The 23,332-nt window shown below is 36.5% G+C and overlaps 1 pseudogene; it reads right to left on the bottom strand.

Annotated features, from left to right (window-relative positions):
* Nucleotides 1–23,332, bottom strand: LOC114637431 (annotated as a pseudogene).

Here is a 23,332-nt window from a genome sequence, read left to right as displayed (position 1 = left end):
CTAACAAGGGTTGACGACATCCTCTTCACAACTTTCTTGGTGCTGATTATATATTGCTTCTTCATAAGTTCCTAGGATCATTTTTCAGTTCACCTCATAATTTTTTTTGGAACTCAGCAGATTTATAACTATTTTACTCAGAGTTTTGTATGGAAAGATTCATATTTGTAGAAGGTAAGCAGGACATCTGACCATAACCTAGAAGAAAGAATTTTATTATCTGACACATCAACACACATACACACACACAAGCACAAACACACACACACACACATGAAATTATATAGCAACTTGTTATTTACAATCGTCATATCAATGTTAAAAGAAAGGTTCTCATCTACAATGAAGTACTCAAGAACTACAGTGCTAGAAAACCATTAGACTTAAGGCAGAATCTGACATTGTTTGGAGGAATCAAATCTTGGCAGATACAGATATTTTGTGTCAATTGTTGGGTATATATACAGAGGACTCTGTTTTAATAAAGGCATCAGATTCCCTTGTGCTATTGTGAAAATATATGACAGCTTTCAGATCTCTCTTTTTTTTTTCTTTTCAGATCTCTTAGGATTGTTGTCCTTACCATCTTAACTTATGAGTTTAGAAATGAGATCTCCAGAGTTGTTATCTTCATAGCTTTTTAAATGCAAAAGTGACAGGACAGCTCATTTTTCTAAATAAGCATAAACTATGAAGATTCTTTCTATTGTCTTTTTATTTATTCTCTCATACAATATAACCTGACTGCAGTTTCCCATTCTCCCTTTCCTCCCAGTTTCCTCTTCTACTTCCTTTTTCTGTATCCACTCATCCTCCATTCCCCACAGAAAAGAGTAGACCTCCCAGGGATATCAAAGAAACATGAAATAACAAAATGCAATAAGACTAGGCAAAGCCTCATACTAAGGTTGAACAAGACAACCCAGTAGGAACAAAAGGGTCCCAAGAGCAAATAAAAATAGAGACACCTATTCCCACTGTTAGGCATCCCACAAAAACATCAAGCCATAACATAAGCAGAGTACCTAGTAAAGACACTTGCAGGCCCTGTGTTTGCTATTTCAGTCTCTGTGAGCTGTTATGAGCCCTGATTAATTAATTCTGTGAACTGTGATCTTGTGGGGTCCTCAACACCTTTGGCTCCTACAATTCTTCCTCCCTCTTTCTGAAGGCTTACATGAGCTCCTAAGGTGAGGAATCTGATTGAGATCTCCAACTTAGATTTTCTGTCTACCTTACATTTGGCTGTGGGTCTCTGTATATGCTCCCATCAGCTGTCAGAGGAAGCCTCTCTGATGACAATTTAGGCTAGATAATAATCTATGTGTATAGTAGTGTATACAATTAGGAATCATTTTATTTTCTATCCTAGGTCTCAAGGCTATTCACCCTCCAATTCCTGGCTATGCAGGCAGTGTATTACATGGGCTTCCTCTCCTGGAATAGGTCTCAAATTAGACAAGTCATTTATTGCCCATCCCACACATTCTGCACCTCTATTACCCGAGTACACCTACCAGACAGGATAGATAGTAGGTCAAAAGATTTGTGGCTGCATTGATACACTCCCACCACTACAAGTATTGCCTGGTTATGTAAGATGACCAGTTAAGGTTCCATATCCTCCATTACTAGGAGTCCTCTTTACACATTGCTCCCACATGCCAATTTGAGTCATCTTTCCCATTTCCCAGTTCTCTCTCTTGCTCCTAGAACACCCACAAAAATCTGTTTTAATCTCTCTTCCCAAGGGGATCCAAATTAACAAAATCAGAAATTAAAATTAACAACAGACACTGAGAAAATCCAAAGAATCTTTAGGTCATACTTTAAAATCTTGAACTCTACAAAATTCAAAACTCTAAAAAGAAAGAGATAATTTTTCTAATAGATTCCACTTACTAAAATTAAATTAAGATCAGATAAACAATTTAAATATGACTGTCACCTCTATAGAAATAGAAACAGTATTAAAAGTCTCCCCACCAAAACAGCCCAAGGCCAGATGGTTGTAGTACAGATCTCTACCAGACTCTCAAAAAAGAGCTAATATCAATACCCCTAATACTATACCACAAAATAGAAACAGAAGGAACACTGTCAAATTCATTTTATGAGGCCACAGTCACACTGATATCCAAATTTCACAAAATTCAACAAAGAAAGAGAATTACAGATCAGTTTCCCTTACGAACATAGATATGCTACACCATCTCCACTGTGAGCCACAAAGAAGGGGATAAAAAACACTAGTGAGCTCATGAAACAGCAAAATCCCTTATTATTCCCATAAAATAAGCACTGATGTACAAACAAGTACTTGAAGCCTTGTTTCTTGTGCCCTTCCTTTGTCCTTGCTACAATAGGACCTAGGTGGAGTCATCCACCCTGGCTGCACATGCAAATTCCTTCATGAACTTAGAAAAATAGACTGCCTGCTGACCTTGACTTTCCACATAATCTGCGACATAATCCGGCTAAAACAAAGGATGGGTTGGGTGGGGCTTTCCCTATATATGCAAGAGCTGAATATTAAACTTTGAGCCTTGATCAAGGAACTTTGTCTTGGCTCTATGTTTCTTTAGCCCCTCTGGCTCCTTTTCATTTCCAGCCCTCCTTTCAGGTGAACCCAATTCATCCGTGGCCAATGGATGGCTACAGTTTCTTCTGGAAGCCCTGAGTAACGTGGTGCTGAGGAAAATTCATAGTATTAAGTGCTTACATTAAAAAAAAAGGGGGAGATCTCATGCTAGAAACTTAACAGAACTGAAAACTACAATAAAAAGAAGATGGAAGGAAATAAACTGCGGGCTACAATCAATAAAATAGAAGTAAAGAGAAAAATACAAAAAATCAATGAAACAAAGAGTTGGATCTTTGAGAAAAATCAACAAGATAGATAAATAAACCCTTATCCAAACTCTCACTTTGGCTCACTAACTGGCAGCATTGAAGTCTGCTGTGCCTGCTCTCAGTCAGTGTCTTCTCCACTTTCATGAGTTGCCTTGTGGCACAAGTCACTCAAGGAAAACTGGAAAGAGTAATAATGTCATTGTCCCAGTCCTGCGGCTCTAGGAGCAGCAAAGCCTCATAGTTCATTCCCTGAATAGACTCAAGAGAGCAGGGCTGTACCCTGAAACAAGCATGTACTGAACACCAAGTCAAAAAAACTGAATTATACAATCTCACAGATCCAGAACTGGGAAAATATAAGAGATGTCACACCTTGACTTTCTGAAAACAGTTTCTTAAGCAGTGAAACTGACAGTAACAAAAAATATATCCTAATAAAATATAACATCTTCTCATTTAAGCCAGGTTTTTGCAAATATTTCTACAAGCACATTATTTTTAAAACAGACATTTTTATACACAAAAAATAAATTCTGGTTTTATACTGATATATTGATGTTTTTACCTTACACAAGTTGTTTTGAGACATCTTATATACAATTTTGCAAATAGTATCAACTATTTCTAATAGCTTTCTTACCAGGTGTACATGTGTATTTCACTTACATAATAGCTCTATTTAACTAGAACTACCAGGTGATTTATATCTCAAACAGAAATTTAAATATCTAATTTTATTTAGAGCCTAACACAAGCAACAGAATATAGGATGTTTGGGCTTTCAAAGTTTTCCCTTTTAAAATTGTGTTAAAAATACACTAGTGTTTTCAAGATATCTAATTGTTTTGAAATGTTAAAGGATTAACAAAACTCATACAAATAACTCTGACTGTTATCAAATTAATTATGTATAAAACTTTTATAAGATTTATTTGGATAAGTCTCATAAACTTGATTCCATATTCTAGATAAATTATGGAAGATATTTATAAATGAAATAACTGTATAGTTATTAAAAACATACCTGAAAGCAATATGAAATGTATATATTATTTAATAAAATTTATTGTCTAAGACTTGAGAAACATTTTGTTGTATATATCATTTCTGAATATATATATTGAGTCTAATTATATAGTCAACAGCAATTTTAACTTGAAGTTAAAATTTGAAGTGTCACTACTTTTAAGCCAATTCCATAACTAATCTTTTAAATTTGCATGCTAGTTTGTCTAGCCAAAAGCAGTCTAGAGTTTTTGAGCAACTAAAAAAACTACCTTTTAAGAATTTTGTCACCTGCAAATGTAAGATACGTTGTCCTTCCTTTGTAAAGACTAAATAGTATACTCTTTTTAAAATTCTATACCAAGTCAATTTACCTATGTCCTATGTGTTACTGTGCATACATTTTGTATCTCCTGTGAAAAGGGGAATTTAACTTAAAGGTATTTGAAAAACACACATATATTTATTACTTTATATCTAACAGCGCCTCAATAAATATACTTATCTGTTGGGTCTTAGTTTTTTTTATCTTATTATATTTTATTTTGTTTTTCTTTATTATTACCCCTTAAAAGCCTTTTTCCTTTTTTTTTCTAATGAGACAAAAAGAGAGCAGATCTCGATAGATGAGAATGTGGACAGGAACTGGAAGGAGTAGAGGAAGAGGGGAAATTGCAATCAGGGTGTATTGGTGAGAAAAGAAAAATTCTATTTTCAATAAAAAGAAAAGGGAAAATCAAGAAAGGATGGTGTAAGAACGGGATTGGGTGTCCCATCTCTGAAGAGCACTGTGCTTCCTTTATTTTGGCTAATGCAAAGGAAACAGCAAAATAAATCGTGTTTTGGAATTATATTTTTAAAAGTCCTGAAAAAGAAATCCATAGCAATCAATAACTAAAGGATCTCAAATATGCCCTGTTTCTTTTTAGAATATGTTTTGAAAGAAAATACATGTTATAATCTGTATAGCCACTAAGAAATGTTATGACTATATAAAATTTTTAACTTACAATTCCGATCAACATTGTTTTAAATAAAGAAAATATATTATAAAAGTATTTTATACCTTTCCCTTTTTCTTCTTTTTTTGTTTCAGATACTGCCCAAATGCCTAAGCATGCTGTCATAGACACAGAGCTTTTTCATTCATTCTGTGAAACAAAATTTCCCCTCTAGATGTGAGTGCTTGTGAGTTTCCATGGCAAAAGGCATGGCTGTTTCTCTTCCTCTTCTCCATCTCCCATGCCAGCAGATGCCAAGGTTTATAGTTTGCGGGCCCTGTTGTTTTTTTCTTAAACTACTAAAATTGCACCACACTTTTCCTTTACGTCTGTATTTTATTAATGAAACTAATGTCGCAAAGAGGAAAAGCCAGATTCTATTTTAATAGGTTTAAATAGGTCTGAAGGTCTATTTTCTCTCTGGTTAGCCCTGGAGATTTTTTTTATCTTATTTTGAATAGTTTATTAAAGGAAAGGTGAAGCATCAGTTTCAAATTGTACAAAAAGGAAAAAAAATCATATTGCAAATGTACAATTTACAGAATTACTAGCAAAACCAATCAAGGAGACACTGAAAATACAAAAATTTGATTGATTTCAAACTGAACTTGGATACCCACTGGAGTAGAGATTAAGCTGCCTTTGTTGTTGCATGGTGGTCTGTAACCCTTAAATCAGCATGTGTTGTTCACAGGAGACTGACATGTCTTTGTAATTGTTCAAGGACAGTTAGAGACTGTAGCTGGATAAATGAAAGTCCATGTAGTTTAACTCAGCTTATCTTGGTCTTGGTAAGTTACAGAAGACACTTTCTTAAAACAGCATTCGGTAAGAATCCAGAATTAAAGATGCAAAATTAGACTTTCTCAAGGGACAAAGCTCAAGGCTCTCTACCTAGACCTGTGCAGGAAGAGCTGATAGGGTGCCCTGTAGTTGTTGATAGCACCTCAGAAAGTACTTAAAGGAGGAACAGCAGTGAACCCCATGAGGAAGGCTTCAGTTAAGGTAGAACTTCCCATTACAACTAACTCAATAAAGATATTCCTCCACAGGCAAGCGTACATGCAACCGTAGTGAACACTAAGCAAGAATTATATGAATCCTAAAATGCCCCTGATTTGCTTATGGAAGTAAAAAATAAAAAGGATAGCAATAGTCCAAGCCTCTATTTCCCTTCAGTTTCAGCAAGCGAAGATTTGATTCATAGGGAGTCAGAAGGAAAGACAAGAAACTTGGAGTTCCTTGGAGATCCTTAGAGTTCCCACTCCTACCTTCACTTACGGTTTAGGGTCCAAAGTAGAAACAAAATGAGCACAGTGAAAAATATTATCATTACAATCGAGATTATGCATATGTCCTGCAGCCAATTACTATACAGTGGGTATGCGTCATCCAAAATGGAAGCTGAGAAGAAAAACAAAGAAATATTAGGCATATTTTAAAATAAGTACATTAAGACAAGGAAATATACATAAATTAAGAAACCAGATCACAGGACCCTAGTCAACAGGAAAGAGGAAAAGGAAGCTTTAAGTAGCCTTTATTTCTGCCCAAAGTTTAAGTCATCTATCCACAGTTTTATGGCAAAGTTTTGCAGTTTGAGTGTGTCCAAAGGTCTGTACAGTGTGGTTTGAGCCGTATAGGAACATGATAAGATGTTGTTACTTTTAATCATTAATCTACCAGTAGCTAAAAGCATCATCTTGTTTATTTTTATTCTCTGGTTCCAGAGCTGCCAATACAAGATGTTTCAGAAAGAGCACAGAGGAAATACATGGGTCCAATGAGCATACATGTACACATACACACACGCAAACACACACACACACACACGCACATATCAAGTAAAGCCTATGTAACACTGGATGTATGTCCTTCACTTGAGGACAGTCAACATACCAGAGGCCACAGCTCTAAAGAAAATTGACTCTCCCTCTCCCAAGAGTTACCAAATATCAATACTTTCACAGCTAGGGATGCAATTTCATTCCCAACCTCCTCTCCATGCTAGAATTTTGTCTGGCCCAAGACTACAGAGGTCATGTGTATCCTATCTCAAATGCTATGAGTTCATGTGCATAATTGTCCTGCTGTGTACAGAATAGACTGATTCCTTGCAGTTATCTACCACCTACGACTCTTACAACCTTTCTTTCTCTTCTTCTGCAATGATCTATGAGCATTGACAGGAGGTGTGTTATAAATATCTCACTTAGAAATGACCATTCAGACATCTTTTATACTCTGTACCTTGCTTGATCTCTGTGTTATTATCATCTACTAAAAATAGGAGCTTCTCTTATGATGGCTGACTGACGCATATTCTGGGTTCATGCTATATGTGGTTAGCTATGTACATACATACTGCATCTTATCTGATATCTCTAGTCCAGTTCTTTTTCATTATATTTGCTTTGTTGTTTAATGTTTCCGCTGGTTTACTTTTATTTCAATTAGTATAATTCAATTTATATAGAAATTCTACTTGGGCTTTTTAAATATTCTTAAATTTTTATTATAGTTTTTTGTCTGTTAGTATTTTAAGTCCATTATTTCATTTTTAAATAAAAATATAGATTACATATATTTAATATATCCAAGAAGTCCAGACCATGGTTGCTAATTTTGAAATCAAAACCTCTTTAGCAGTGTTTGTCTTCAAATTCTCATGCCAGTTAATAGCAGTAATCTTGACAAGGGAGAATAATTTCTAAATTATTTTCTTTTGAAAATATATATATTTATTTCTTACTTTATGCACTTGAGTGTTAGAGGTCAGAATAGGTCTTCAGAACCTCTAAAATTGTAGATATAGTGAGTTGTGAGCTGCCTATAGATGCTGGAACAGAATCCAAATCCTCTGCAAGAACAGCAAGTACTCTAAGTATTAATCCATCTCTCCAGTCCCTAAATTCTATTCTTCACAGTATTCCATGGTTTTGCATTGTAAAATTTTTTTACAGATTATTTCAGTGTTTGCTACTTTGGGCCCACCAAATGAATGTGGATACTTCTGTAAGAATTCTCCTTAAGAGGGACATCACAATCCAAGCAAAAACATAAAAATAGAGGGGAAGGGGAAGATTAGGGAGAAAGTATCCATATACATTTATATTTTCTATTACTCAAAATAATGTTCTTGCTTTCTTTGTGTTCAAAATAATTTTAAAATTACATAGCTGTATAAGTGTTACATGGATAGAAATATGTACTGTAATCAGAAAGACTGGTTTAGGGTATTTAGTGTATTCCATAGTGCTGAAAGTTACTTATGTGTTTCATATTTTTATACAGTTATGCTATTTTTCAATTTCCTTTCAGTTCACTTATCTGAGATTTCAGGCTTGTTTTAATGATACACAGTGAAGTAGATGGTATGAGTTTCATTGGCAGCCATTCTGAAACATACGTTAAACTAGAAAGGGGCATATCTATATCTGACATCTGATAAATGTTGTCTTATTTATGAGTACAAATTCCTTGTGATAATAACTAGATCTTTTTGGTTTTGTTTGATGGAGGATATATATATATATCCAAGAAGATCAATTATCAGCTTTTAGAGGTCTTGGAAAATGAAAAGGAAAAATCAAATGAAAAAAATTGTGCTTGGTTTTTTTTTGTCAATTTTCAAAAGTAATCTCTAAACCAAAAGTATTTTAATGTTTATAAATTGTTGGCTTAGCATAAATTATAAGTACTTTGTAGAAGACTGTCTGTAGCTGACTAAATGAAGACCAGTCCTGGAGAAATAAATCATTTCATTGTTATATAAGCAACTGTAATTGTGAGTATAAAAATATACTCGTGATAGAAGACTAAAACTTTGAAAAATATGTCATTCCAAGGACAGCACTTGAAGCCACTGGGATGTTATTGAAACCATGACTAATACTATTGGGACAAGGCTACTCAGCTAAATAGTTCCAGGATGAGAAGGCACTAGACAGAGAAGAGGGGAAATGCCAGATCCCATTCTAGTTCCACTCACCTCTGCTCCTGAACTTCAAGTAGAGATACAGAAAGACAACATATAGTAGACACTCACAGATAAGCACACAGCAACCTCCCGTTTTATTTCTCAAAACTGAAACAAGAGTCAATAGGAAAAGTTAGGAAGTTAAGTCTTGGGGAATGCATTGGAACAGCAAAAAAACTGTTAAATACAGACACTCTTTTGAAGGTCTTGGTGATATATCCATTTGTTTATTTAAGTTATGTGGGGCTAAAGCCTCATAAGTAAGATTTTTAGGGTTAGGGTTAGAAACTTTTAGAGAAGATAGAACTTAGAATTTGGTGAAGCTAACATTATAGACATTTAGTCTGAAGACAGAACAGACTTAAAAACAACATCAAATAATAAATATCTTCTTGGTTTTTTCACAACTGTGTAGCACAGAATCATCCTGAAAACATGACTTGGACCCTGTCCACCATAGCTTTGCCTCCATTCTTAAGTGCCTAAGCATTGTAGGATCCACAGAGAAGGGCTTCTGTGAAACTCTGAGCTAGATAAAAGAGGAAGAAGCTACCTTGCATTCACCCAGTAAGGAATCCTCTGAAAGAATTCTAAGATCTTGAGGATAGTATCTACTATAGCTACACCCTAGCCCTGAAGAACCACACAAGGATGTTGGGAGTAGTTCCAGAACCTGAGAATCTCTGAAGGTTTTGAGACCTCCTTTGATAAAGAGTATTGGGATACACTAAAGTTCAAGGTTACACAATTTTGTATACATCATATCTAAATAATGTGTTTCAAGAAACGGTTTCAGACCTCTTTACCTTTCATGTTTATATTCACTAGATGTCTGAAATAAACAGGATTTCCTTTGAAACAATAGAAAATTGTTATAAGCATCCCTCTGAGACAATTAAGAGAAAGTATAATGATTAAACATATTAAAGGATGTGAAATTTTGTTTGACATCAATGACATGTACTCCGATTTGAATAGGATATCTGAAAGAAAGAACAAAAGGACCTGATGTTATTAATTGGATACCCATTTCCTGGAAAAGATTCATATTACAGACTAAGTCACGAGATCCAACCACTGAGAAGTGTTCGAGCCACAAAAGCTCCTACTTTATCAGTGGACTCATCTAATGATGAACTCATAATATGATGGGATTTTTTAAAAGAAAGTGCAAAAATGTTAGGAAGTGAAGTTGGTTGGGTAAAGTAGATAACTGGGGACAGGTTTCTGAAGGATATATCTTGCTCCTGTCCTGCCTCCAATTGCTCTTTCTTGACCATCTTGATAGTTGGTTAGTATTTGAAACTGGGATTATCTAGGCACCTGAAAAGAATGAAGACTAAGACTCAGGAAGTCTAGGGCCTCTTGCCACAATGCCTGAAAGATAGACATTGAGGAAACTGTGAAGATGAGGCAAGACAATCAATCCCTTTCATCTCCTAAACAGTGTGAAATTCAAGAGACATTTGTATCCCTTAATCTGACTATTGGACTACTGAAACAATGTACCCCTAAAGAACTGAGGATTTCCCCCAAAATATCATACTCAGAGAATGAAAAGCTCCACTTCAAAAGGAAACTTATCTTCCCCAAATAGATATTTTATCCAGATCCAGCACCTTGCCAGACTAGCTTGTAGGATGAAACTGAATCCCAGACAGCAATGGGACAACTGTGGTAGTAGGTTACTACAACTTGGCCAGGACATCTAAGATTACATATCTTTGGCTTTATACTTAAACTTTAATCTCAGTTCAAGTTCCTGAAGGTGGTCTTGGGGGAGTGAATGGACTTTTTTATGTACTTATTTGTTTTTTGGATATTTTATTTATTTACATTTCAAATGTTATACCCTTTCCCAGTTTCCCCTCCACAAATTCCCTATCTCATCTCTCCTGCCCCTTCTTCTATGAAGGTGCTTCCCAACTCACCCACCCACTCCCACCTCATCAGTCTGGCATTCCCCTATACTGGGGCATTGAGCCTTCACAGGACCAAGTGTCTCTCCTCTCACTGATGCCAAATAAGGCCATCCTCTGCTACATATGCAGCAAGAACCGTGCAAACCCCTTCAGCTCATTCAATTTTTCCCTAACTCCTCCACTGGGGTCCCCTTGCTCAGTCCAATGGTTGGATTTCTTTATCTGTCTTCCCAGCATAGCCACATAGACAAAGTTTCCATTTTCTGCTTTTTTCTATTAACTTAGCTATTTTAAGTGATTCTTTGGCACAGACTATAACTCTCAATTTTCATATCAGGTTTTCTCCTTCAACCATATTTGTTACAAGAATTGAACTAAGGTTAGAAGGCTTTCTAACTGCTTAGCCATCTTTCAAGCCCTTGCCAATAAGGTAAAATATTATAGTTATTCCTACATCCAACTCTGTCCTATTCTAGGACTAATAACTTTCAAATCTTGTTTTTCCTCTGAATATAGTTCCATTAATTATGACCCTACATCAACATTTATAGTACAATGTAGAGAAAATATCTTGTGTATTGTATGTATGGATTCCTGTTCATTGAAAAGCCTATGGCTTAGGCAGGAAATAGAAGGCAGAACATCTAGGATTCATAAAGAATTCTGGAATAGAGCCAGGCATGGCAAGATTCACCTGGAAGGATTTGAGGAGATGGGTACATGGTACCTGAGCACAAGCAACTAGCCACATAGCAGAATGTAGGTTAAAATAATTACATTATTGCAGTTATAATCTATTCAGAGTAGAGCTAGATAATCAAACTCACGGTCATGTTATATATTAGTTTAGTTAATTACAATAAAATGTTTTCAAGGGTATTCAGATAGTAAGTAGCTAAGAATAAACAATGTTTCACAATTCCAATATACTTTATTAGATAATTGATCTTCAAAAGCCTCAGAGATCCACAGAATGCATCGTCAAAAATTGCTTCATTATTAAAAGATCTTTTGTGTATAAGATAGCTCTTTTCTTGACAATATGAACCCATCCCTCTTCAAAGAAGATGATTAGAATCAACAACCTCTATATGGAGTTACTTTAATTGTACCAAGCTAGGCACTGAGCAAAGAAAATGCTGTAACTTCATCTCCAGAAAGAATGCTGTCCAAAAAGAACAAACAGATACAGGGAAGTCAACTGTCATGCTCTTCCAAGACAGAGTAAGCAAGTCCTTCATAATTCCTGCTTCACAAATGTTCTATCAGATATTCTGGACGAAAAGGCTGAAGATAGATGTTCTAGCATTTAGAGAATATTAAGAACTGTCTAGGCATTCAGCTGTCTCTGTCATTTCTATAATTTTTGAAAGCTGGGTCCCTATGTCCCTACATACTCAGGTAATATTTATCACTTCACAGGTCTCTGAAGAGGTTGAAGACTAAATAGTCATAGTATTACTATAAGCTTAAGTTGTTTAGGATTTAAGAAGATGTGCTAGATCTAAGAAGATGTTTTAGGATGGCAATACAAAATAGGATAGATGTGCTAGATCTAAGAAGATGTTTTAGGATGGTAATACAAAATAGGATAGATACAAAATTCTAAACTCACCAAAATAAGAGAGATGATAAAATTATTTTATTGAAGTTGCCAAATATAAACAGACTGGATTTTTTAATGTAACTCTAACCTAATAATTCTTGTAACTGTCTCAAATTGCTATAATTTTATTCAATCTATATTTGAAAGAAAAAGAGCCTTTTATTGGACTATAAAGGGGAATTACAGCAAGAATATCTTGTGTATTGTATGGATGCATAGCCTGTCAATTAAAAAGCCTATGCACTATAGGATATAAGCAGGATATAGTAAGTGGAACATCTAGGAGGCAAAAAGGGATTCTGAGAGAGAGTCAGGCACACCAAGGATAACCTGAGATATGAGGAGATGAACACATGGTACCTGAGCACAAGTAACCAGCAACAGGATAGAATATAAATTAATAAAAGGGTTATCTTAAGTTATGATTCTAGTCAGAGAAGAGCTTAGCCATATGGCCAAGGTATTTATAAATATATTTTGATTCTGAGTCTTATTTCTAGGAGCTTCAGTCTTGGAGGAATAACCAGGACATAATTTCTACAGTACAAAGTACTGAGTTAAGTAGGGTCCTTAGAGACAGATTTTATTTCTTCAATAGCACTCTTGCATGAATAATTAATTGAGTTTTACAATCATGTTTCATTAATGGCAGATTATATTAAACACTTTCGTTACTGTAGAAATGTCTTTCTTAAAATACTTAAAAGGACCAACTCCACATGCTTTCTCAGAGGCCATGCCAAACCAGAAACTTTAGGTAAGAAACCACTCCATGACCTATGCTCATCAACTCCCCTTAAAGTATACCCAAGAGCTGTAAATTGCACCCTATTACCTGGGTTCCTTATTCCAGACCACAACTTCAGCAGAAGACCTCTGCTTTCCTGGAGGCCAAATTGGTACTAGGGAAGCCAGAGCAACATAGGCACCAAAACCCTAGAGGTATTGTGGGCCACAAAAACCCATCAGAGATAGAATACAGGACCAGACAACTTGCTGGACACCAGAACTCCAGGCCTCTCAGGCCAGAAGACTGACATGAAACAGAAACCAATTAAAAAAGCATCCAAAATCATCCATCTATCGAAGATAAACTCAGAAATTTGTGCCTAACCTTATAATAGCCCCAAAACCCAAATGAATAGAGGCCACCATGAAAACACAACAACCAACAGCCAGGACATTAAGGCATCACAAGGGCCAGCTCTCCTACTGTAGCATGGTCTGGATATTCCAACACAGCTGAAGTACAAGAAAATGACCTTAAATCCATTCTTGTGAAGATAATAGTGATCTTTAAAGGGGGGGATGAATAAATAAATCCTTTAAAGAAATACAGGAAAGTGTAACCAAATAAGTGAAGAAAATAAAAAAAAAACTATTCAAGGCCTGAAAATGGAAGCAATAAAGAAAACACAAACTGAGGTAATCTTGGAGATAGAAAGCCTATGTAAGTGAACAGGAACTACAGACACAAAACCACCAACAGAATACAAGAAATGGAAAAAAGAATCTCAGCCATAGAAGATACAATAACAGAAACTGATATATTGGTCAAACAAAATATTATATCTAAAAAGTTTCTGACACAAAACTTCCATAAAATCTGGGACTCTAAGAAAAGACCAAAGCACTCTGCTTGGTTCTTCTTGCTGGGGCAGACTCCTACCTGGTCTACTCCTGTGAAGACACCCCATATCTTGACCCATCCTAGAGGAACCACTGTACTCACAGCAACAGGTAAGAACCCTCCCACAGAACCTGATGGCCCAGAGCTGCAGCTGGGAGTCTAGGTCACTCAGGACCCATCACACACCAAAACCTTGACCTCCAAAATGCCACTCTCCTTTCACCCGCACTGCTTGTTCCTTGTTCCTGGGGCAGACTCCTGGCTGGTCTGCTCCTGTGAAGACACCGTATCCAGACCCATCCAAGAAGAACCATTGTACTCAGAGCAATGGAGGAACCACTGCAATCAGAGCAGCAGAGACTCCACTTCACTCAGAGCAGTTGAGAAAGCTGGATTCCCAGGAGCTCTTTTACCCAGGATCTCAGGATCACAGGATCACAAAGACAGCTGGACTCTGAGGAGTTCTGACACAAGCAAGATAACAGGAGAGACAAGTTTCACTCAGAGAGAGTGAATGCAGATAGCACTAGAGATAATCAGATGGTGAAAGACAAGCATAAGAACATAAGCAACAGAAACCAAGGTTACCTGGCATCATCAGAAAACAGTTCTCCCACCATAGCAAGTCCTGGATACCCCATCATACCAGAAACACAAGATTCAGATTTAAAATTACTTCTCATGATGATGATAGAGGACTTTAAGAAGGCCATAAATAATTACCTTAAAGAAATACAAGAGAACACAAGTAAACAAGTAGAAATCCTTAAAGAGGAAACACAAAAATACTTTAAAGAATTACAAGAAAACATAACAAAACGGGAAAAGGAATCTAAAAATGGAAGTAGAAACAATAAAGAAATCACGAAGGGAAACTATCCTGGAGATAAAAAACTTAGGAAAGAGATCAGAAGTCATAGTCACAAGCATCACCAACAGAATATAAGAGATAGAAGAAAGAATCTCATGTGCAGAAGATACCATGGAAAACATTGACACAACTTTTAAAGAAAATGTAAAATGTAAAATGCTCCTAAACCAAAACATTCAGGAAATCCAGGACACAATAAGAAGACCAAACCTAAGGATAATAGGTATAGATGAGAGTGAAAATTCTCAACTTAAAGGGCCAGTAAATATCTTCAACAAAATTATAGAAGACAACTTCCGTAAGCTAAACAAAGAGATGCCCGTGAACATATAAGAAGCCTACAGAATCCAAATAGACTAGACCAGAAAAGAAATTCCTCTAGTCAAAAAATAATCAAAACATCAAATGCACAAAACAAACAAAGAATATTAAAAGCAGAAAGGGAAAAGGGTTAAGTAACATATAAAAGCAGACCTATCAGAATTACACCAGATTTATCACCAGAGATTATTAAAGCTAGAAGATCCTGGACTGATATCATACAGACCCTAAGAGAACACAAATGCCAGCCCAGATTACTATAACCAGCAAAACTATCAATTACCATATAGGAAGAAACCAAGATATTCCATGACAAAACCAAACTTACACAATATCTTTCCACAAATCCAACCCTACGAAGGATAATAGATGGAAAACTCCAACGCAAAGAGGGAAAATACAACCTAGAAAAAGCAAGAAAGTAATCTTCCAACAAACCCAAAAGAAGAGGGCCACACAAATATAATTACACCTCTAATAACAAAAATAACAGGAAGCAACAATCATTTTTCCTTAATATCTTTTAACATCAATGGTCTCAATTCCCCAATAAAAAGAGGCTAACAAACTGGATACATAAACAAGACCCAGCATTTTGCTGCATACAGGTAAGGCATCTCAGTGACAAAGACAGACACTACCTCAGAGTAAAAGGATGGAAAACAATTTCCCAAGCAAATGGTCCCAAAGAAACAAGCTGGAGTAGCCATTCTAATATAGAATAAAATCAACTTTCAACCAAAAGTTATCAAGAAAGATAAGGAAGGACACTTCATACCAGTCAAAGGAAAAATCTACCAAGACGAACTCTCAATTCTGAATATCTATGCTCCAAATGAAGGGCATTCACATTTATAAGAGAAACTTTACTAAAGCTCAAAGCACACATTGCACCTCACACAATAATAGTGGGAGACATCAACACCCCACTCTCAGAAAAGGACAGATCATGGTAACAGAAACTAAACAGAGACACAATGAAACTAACAGAAGTTATGAACCAACTGGATTTAACAGATATCTATAGAACATTTGATCCTAAAACAAAAAAATTTACCTTTTACTCATGGGACCTTTTCCAAAATGGACCATATAATTGGTCACAAATTCGGCCTCAACAGATTAAAAAAAAGATTGAAATAATCCCTTTCACCCTATAAGATCACCACGGACTAAGAATGGACTTCAATAATAACAAAAACAATGGAAAGCCCACATGTACATGGAAACTGAACAACACTCTAATCAATGATAACTTGGTCAAGAAAAAAATAAAGAAATTAAAGACTTTATAGAATTTAATGAAAATAAAGGCTCATCAAACCAAAACTTATGGGACACAATGAAAGCAGTGCTAATAGGAAAACTCATAGCAGTGAGTGCCTTCAAAAAGAAACTAGAGAGAGCATACATTGGCAACTTGACAGCACACCTGAAAGCTCAAGAACAACAAAAAACATAAAAAATAAAAAAAAATGCAATTACTCCCAAGAGGAGTAGACAGCAGGTAATAATCAAATTCAGGGCTAAAATCAACCAAGTAGAAACAAAAAGAACTATACAAAAAATCAACAAAACCAGGAGCTAGTTATTTGAGAAAATAAACAAGATAGATGCAGGTTTCTACAGCTACTGTGAGATCATGTTTGCAATGACTTTGTCATTTTTAAGGATTGTTTTCATTGTATGTAGAAGCAAAACTGATTTTGTAGCCTTTACCACCCAGTAGCACTGGAAATAAGGTCAATGACAAGTAAAGGGACTTCATGAAGTTTAATGTTTATGTACAGCTAAGAAAATTGCTGACCAAGTGAAGAGACAGCCTTTAATTCTATCACTTGGGAGGCAAAAGCAGGTGAATCTTTGTGAGTTAAAAGCCTGAGGCAACCAACAGATTGGGAAAAGATCTTTACCTACATCTGATATAGAGCTAAAATCCAGTATATACAAAGAACTCGAGAAATTAGACTCCAGACAATCAAATAATCCTGTTAAAAATGGGATACAGAGATAAACAAAGAATTCTCAACTGAGGAACCTCGAATGGCTGAGAAGTACCTAAAGAAATGGTCAACATCCTTAGTCTGTGGGCTCATAAAATGAATTGGACAATGTTTCTTCAGCTTCCCTTTTGTGGAATAATTTGAAGAATATTGGTATTAGCTCTTCTTTGAATGCTTGATAGAACTCTGTGCTAAAACTGTCTGGTCCCAAGCTAGTTTTGTTTGGGAGACTTTTAATAACTGCTCTCATTTCCTTAGGAGTTATGTCTACTTAGACTGAGAGTGATTTAACTTGGTAAGTGGTATCCATTGAAAGACTGACATAATGATCCTTTGGATATCCTTGGTGTCTGCTGTTATGCCTCCCTTTTCCTTCCTGATTTTGTTAATTTGGATTTTTTATCTGACTTTTAGTTAATTTGGCTAAGGGTTTATCTATCTTGTTGATCTTCTCAGAGAACTATATCTTTGTTTTATTGATCTTTCTATTGTTCTATTTTTATCTATTTTATTGATTTCAGCCCTCAATTTGATTATTTCCTGCATTATTTTCCTCTTTGAGGTGTTTGTTCATTTTTATTCTATAGCTTTCAGGTGTGCTATTAAATTGCTCGTATGAGATCTCTCCAATTTCTTTAACGAGACTCTTAGTGCTATATACTTGCATTTTGATACTACTTTAATTATGTCCCATAGTTTGTGTATGTTGTGGACTCATTTTCACTGAATTGTAGGAAGTCTTCTCTCCTCTCTCTCTCTCTCTCTCTCTCTCTCTCTCTCTCTCTCTCTCTCTCTCTCTCTTCCTCTGTCCCTCCTTCCCTCTCTCTCTTCTTCCCTCCTTCCCTCCTTCCCTCTCTGTCTTCCTCCCTGCCTCCCTCCTTCCCCCCCTCTCTCTTTCTTTCCTTCCTTCCTTCCTTTTGACTGTCTGTCTGTCTGTCTTGACCAGTAGTGCTTCAATACAGAGTAGTTAAGTTTGCATGAATTTGTATACTTTGTGTACTGGTATTGTAAATCCAGCTATTGAATAGATGGTCAGTTTTGGAGAATGTTCCTTAAGGTGCTGAGAACATAGTATATACTTCTGTGTTTGGGTAAAATGTTCTGAAGATGTTTGTTAGGCCATATGATTCATGACATCTCAATAATGTTTTGATTTGCATTTTTCTGATGGGTGATGATGTTGAACAATCTTGCATATACTTATTGATCATTATGATATCTCTTTAAATTAAATACATTTATTGATCTCACATTTTAGAAAATTAACTTTATTTGCAGTGTGGCTCATGGTATATTTGCACAATGAAGTACTGCTCACTTATTAAAACAATGACATCACAACATTTGCAGGCAAATGGGTGGACTTAGAAAAGATCATCCTGAGCAAGGTAACCCAGACCCAGAAATACAAAACATGGCATAAATTCAACTATGTTAATATTAGCCATAAAGTACAGGATAGCCACAGTACAATCCACAGACCCAAAGATATTAAGTAACAAGGAGGGCTCAAGTTGGGATGTGTGAATCTCACTGAGAAGGGAAAATAGAATAGACACTGTGGGTGAATGAGGGGAAAGGACTAAATGGGGTGGAAGTGGATATTGAAACAGGAGGGATCAGTCAGACACCGGGAGGGTAGTGGGAGAGAGTACTGAAAAGACAACCAAAATTGGGAGGGATATCTCTGGGATAAGCTAGAAACCCAAGGTAATGGAAACTCCCAGGAATCTATGAGGGTTACCCTAGCTAAGACTCCTAGCAATAGGGGATATAGATCCTGGACTGTCTATCTCCTATAACTAGGCAAGACTTCCAATAGAGGTATTGGGACACCAATCCAGCCACAAAACCTTCAACATACAAATTTTACTGCCTACAAGATATGCATAAGTAAAGATAAAGAAGAAATTGAGAAACTGATCAACCAATGACTGGTCCATCTTAAAATCCATGCCATGAGAGGTAACCCACCCCTGATACCATTAATGATATTCTATTATACTTGCAGACATCAGCCTAGCCCAACCAGCATCGGAGAGGTTTCATCCACCAACTGATAGAAACTGATCTACAGACCTACATCTAAACATTAGGCAGAACTTTGAAGACAGGAAGGGATGATTATAGGAGCCAGTGGGGTCAAAGATACCATTAGATTGAGAGCTTATTGTCCAATTATTTCAATACCTTCTTTAAGCTTTTTTTCTATGTGTGTGTACATGTGTGCAGGTGAGTATCTGTGAGTGTATATGAACATATACATGCATGACCATGTGGAGCCCAGAAGAAGTCATTGGATTCTCTAGAACTTGAATTACAGATAGTTGTGAACCATCTAGTATGGGTGCTAGGAACCAAACTAGTCATCAAAGAGGACAAGTGTTCTTAACTTCTGAGCTTTCTCTCCAGCCCCAATGCATTTCTTTAAAACAATCTTCATAGTATCCAGTATTTTGCTGATTTTCAGCAACTCATATAGTGCAACTTTACAGCAATTTGTAGCATGTAACATAACTTCATGTTTATTATTTCACTGAATTATCTCCTTAATTTGATTCCTTGACTAAAACAATTGATCTTTAATAGAACCAAGTCATAAAGGCTTACCTGGTAGGACAATACTTCTCTTTTTCTCCTGATTAGTAGTTACATTGTAAATGGAGCAAGTAATAGGACCTTGTGCTCTGTTCTTCAGAAGAACACTGCTCTTCAAATACAATAACCCAGCTCTATCCTTATAGTCATATGTGGTTGAATGTGGAATGATATTCCTCTTGCTGTCTCTCCATACCATCTCAGCAGGTGGGATCAAGCTTCCTGAAGTACACTCCACCAATACCCCTTCTGTATCTGGAACCTGAATGTTAATCTGTATATCCGAGCTCATAGCTAGGAAGAAGAGAAAGATGGCAATATGATTCAGTGTGCATTCAAGAGTTGAGAAGTTTGTGAAAGTGCTAATTCCCAATGATCTGCTTCTTGTGTCCCATTGGTAAAGTGAATAGGCAAAATTAGGGCAAAAGCAATACTCCAAGTTAAACACAAGCTGGGAAGGTGCAAAAATATAATCAAAGAAAAACAATAAATTAGGCTTTACAAAATTTAGTGATTTCTCTACATCAGAATATGAGCAATGAGAGAAAGCCACAGACTAGGAAATACCTATACTATATCTGAGAAAGGAACAGTGTTCAAACTAGATTCAGCATTATAAATCAAATTCATTTTCTAAAATGTGAAGACACTAGAAGACGTATTTATTTAAAGAGATACCATAATGATATCAATAAGAATATGCAAAGATGTTCAACATCATCACCAACCATGGAAATACAAAACAAACCTCACTGAGACATATTTGACCTCCATTACAATATTGAAGAAGCAGGACTGACATTGCAACAGATCAAAAGACAGAGAACTCTTTATATGGGAAAATGTCAGTATGTATGTATATGTATATAATTTATATATTTATAATATAGATGTTCAAAACCCAGAAATTTTAGTAGATATTTACATATTTTAAAAATATTAATGACAGCATTAGTCATAATAGCCCCCAAACTCAAAGTAATAAAAATAATATAAACTGAAAACAAATGCAAAAGAATAAATAAACTCCTGTCATATAATAAATGAATAATGGTGAGTAATTTTGGCCATTACAGAGATTGTGATAGGTGGAATAATACAGTAATGTTTATGATTAATTTATCACAATGGAAATTAGAAGTTTGATCACTTTGGCAATCAGAGCATGATATTGACTAGGAAAGATTAAAACATTTTGAGCTGCTGAAAATATTCAGTATCTAGAGCTAAAGAATAAATTCATAAATATTCCCCCAAGCAAAACTTCACTAAGTTGTACACTTTATGTATTTTTCTGTGTGTTACATATATCTCAATTCAAAAAGAACAACAATTCCAATAGAGAAACAAATTCCTATCTCTGCACTATTTTGGTATTTACATTACTGTATATTGAGCATAGCCATGGAAGCAAGTCCTTTTGCAGGTTAGACTAATATTCAACTAGAAAATATAGGTTTTAAAAATCAGTTTTCAAAATTAATTTATTAATACCTACATTTAGAGTTCTTGTTTCCAATACTCTAAGTAATGTAGTAATGAACAGTTATGTGAAAACTGCAACAACTTCCCAGCTGGGGACATAAATCAAAAGTAGATAAATTATAAAACCACTTCCCAGAATTAATTAAAACTCCAACAAAATAAGCAGCTGGAGGATCAAAGCAGGGAAAGAACAAGGTGCAGAGTGGTGCTCAATATATCTGCTTCTGTAAATTTCCTGAACAGAATACCAGTGGCTCAGACTGGAACTAGAAAATACCATCCTGAGTGAGATAACCCAGTACAAAAGAAGGCACATGGTATATACTCACTGATAAGCAGTTATTAGCCAAAAATCTCAGAATACTCAAGAAACAACTCACAGACCATATGAAACCAAAGAAAAAGGAAGGCCAAAATGTGGATGCTTTAGTCCTATTTAGAAGATGGAAAAATAATCATGGGAGGTAGAGGGAGGGAGGAACCTGGGAGGGAGAGAGGAGAGGGAATGAAAAATGGAGGGGGGCAGAATCAGGTGTGGGAAGAAGAAGGTGGAGAAGTACAGATGTTCAGGTATTTGAAGAGAGGTATGTAGCAGTGGGGGATAGGGAACTGGGAATAGCCACTAGAATGTCCCCGGATACCAGAGATCCAAGAGGTCCCTAGGACCCAATGGGAATGACATTAGTCAAAATACCTAACAGAAGGGAGATAGAAGCTATAGAGACCATATCCAGTTCTTAGGCACAACTCCTGGTTGAGGGATGGGGCCACCTACCCATCTCAAAATTGTTAACCCAGAATTGCTCCTGTCTAGAGGAAATTCAGGGACAAAGAGTGGAGCAGAGACTGAAGGAAAGGCTATCTAGAGACTGCCCCATCTAGGGATCTATCCAATCTGCAGACACCAAACCCAGACACTATTGCTGATGCCAAGAAGTGCTTGCTGACAGAAACCTGGTACACCTGGGAGGCCATGCCAGAGCCTGACCAACACAGATACAGATGATCACAGCCAGCCATGGGACTGAGCACAGGAACCCCAATGGTGGAGTTAGGGGAAGTACTGAAGGAGCTGAAGTGGTTTGCAAATCCATAAAAAGATCAATATCAACCAACTAGACCCCCCCAGAGCTCCCAGGGTCTAGACCACCAACCAAAGAATACACATGGAGGGACCCATGGCTCCAGCTGCATATGTAGCAGAGGATTGCCTTATCTGGCATCAATGGGAGGGAAGCCCCTTGGTCCTGTGGAGGCTCAATGACCCAGAATAGGGGAGTGCTAGGGTGGCTAGGCAGGAGTGGGTAGGTGAGTGAGGGGAGCACCCTCGTAGAAGCAGGGGTGAGGGGGATGGAATGGGGAGTTTGCAGAGGGGAAACTGGGATGGGTGAAAACATTTGAAAAGTGAACAAAATAACCAAAAAAACCCTGATTTTGCCTTTATCATTCAGGGAATTGCACATGGGACCTTACTCCTTCATGCTGAACTACTGGTGGATTTTAAGGCAGAGATAATCATTGTCTTAAGTTTTGTGAGTCCTCCATGCCCTAGCAGGTAATCTGAAACATGTGGCCACACAGACGGTCCTGGCTAAAAACCAATGGGTTATATAACAAAGCAAAAAGCATAAATGTGAGAAGGGGACATGTGGGGAGGTGAGGGATTGACAAGGGTGAAAGGGGAATAAGAGTATTGGAGGCAAGTAAGCAGATTGCCTTGTAATCATGTATGAAATTGTCCAAGGACAAATGTCATCAATAAAAGTGGGAGGATGTCTCTACCTTGGGTGAGTACTGTGATCTGTAAGAGAAGGAAGGCCATGAAGACTCCAGGTAAACAGGAAACTGAAGGCTCCATCACACCTGAAAAATTAAATTGAAAATATGGCATCAAAACTGGGTTAATAAGAACCATGACAACACTGAAAAGAATCCACAAGAGGCCATTCTGAAATCCTACCTTTTGAGAAAATTCCCCTTGCAAGGAAAAGTATTAATGACTGATGCCACTCCTCTGAGGTGGTCACTACTAGAGTTCTGTCTTGTTTTGTACTTGGC

The sequence above is a fragment of the Grammomys surdaster genome, unplaced genomic scaffold (genome assembly GCF_004785775.1).
Source record: "Grammomys surdaster isolate TR1022 unplaced genomic scaffold, NIH_TR_1.0 100, whole genome shotgun sequence".
In the NCBI taxonomy this organism is placed as follows: Eukaryota; Metazoa; Chordata; class Mammalia; order Rodentia; family Muridae; genus Grammomys; species Grammomys surdaster.
Note: the sequence above shows the minus strand (reverse complement) of the source record. Positions and strands in the feature narration are given on the sequence as shown.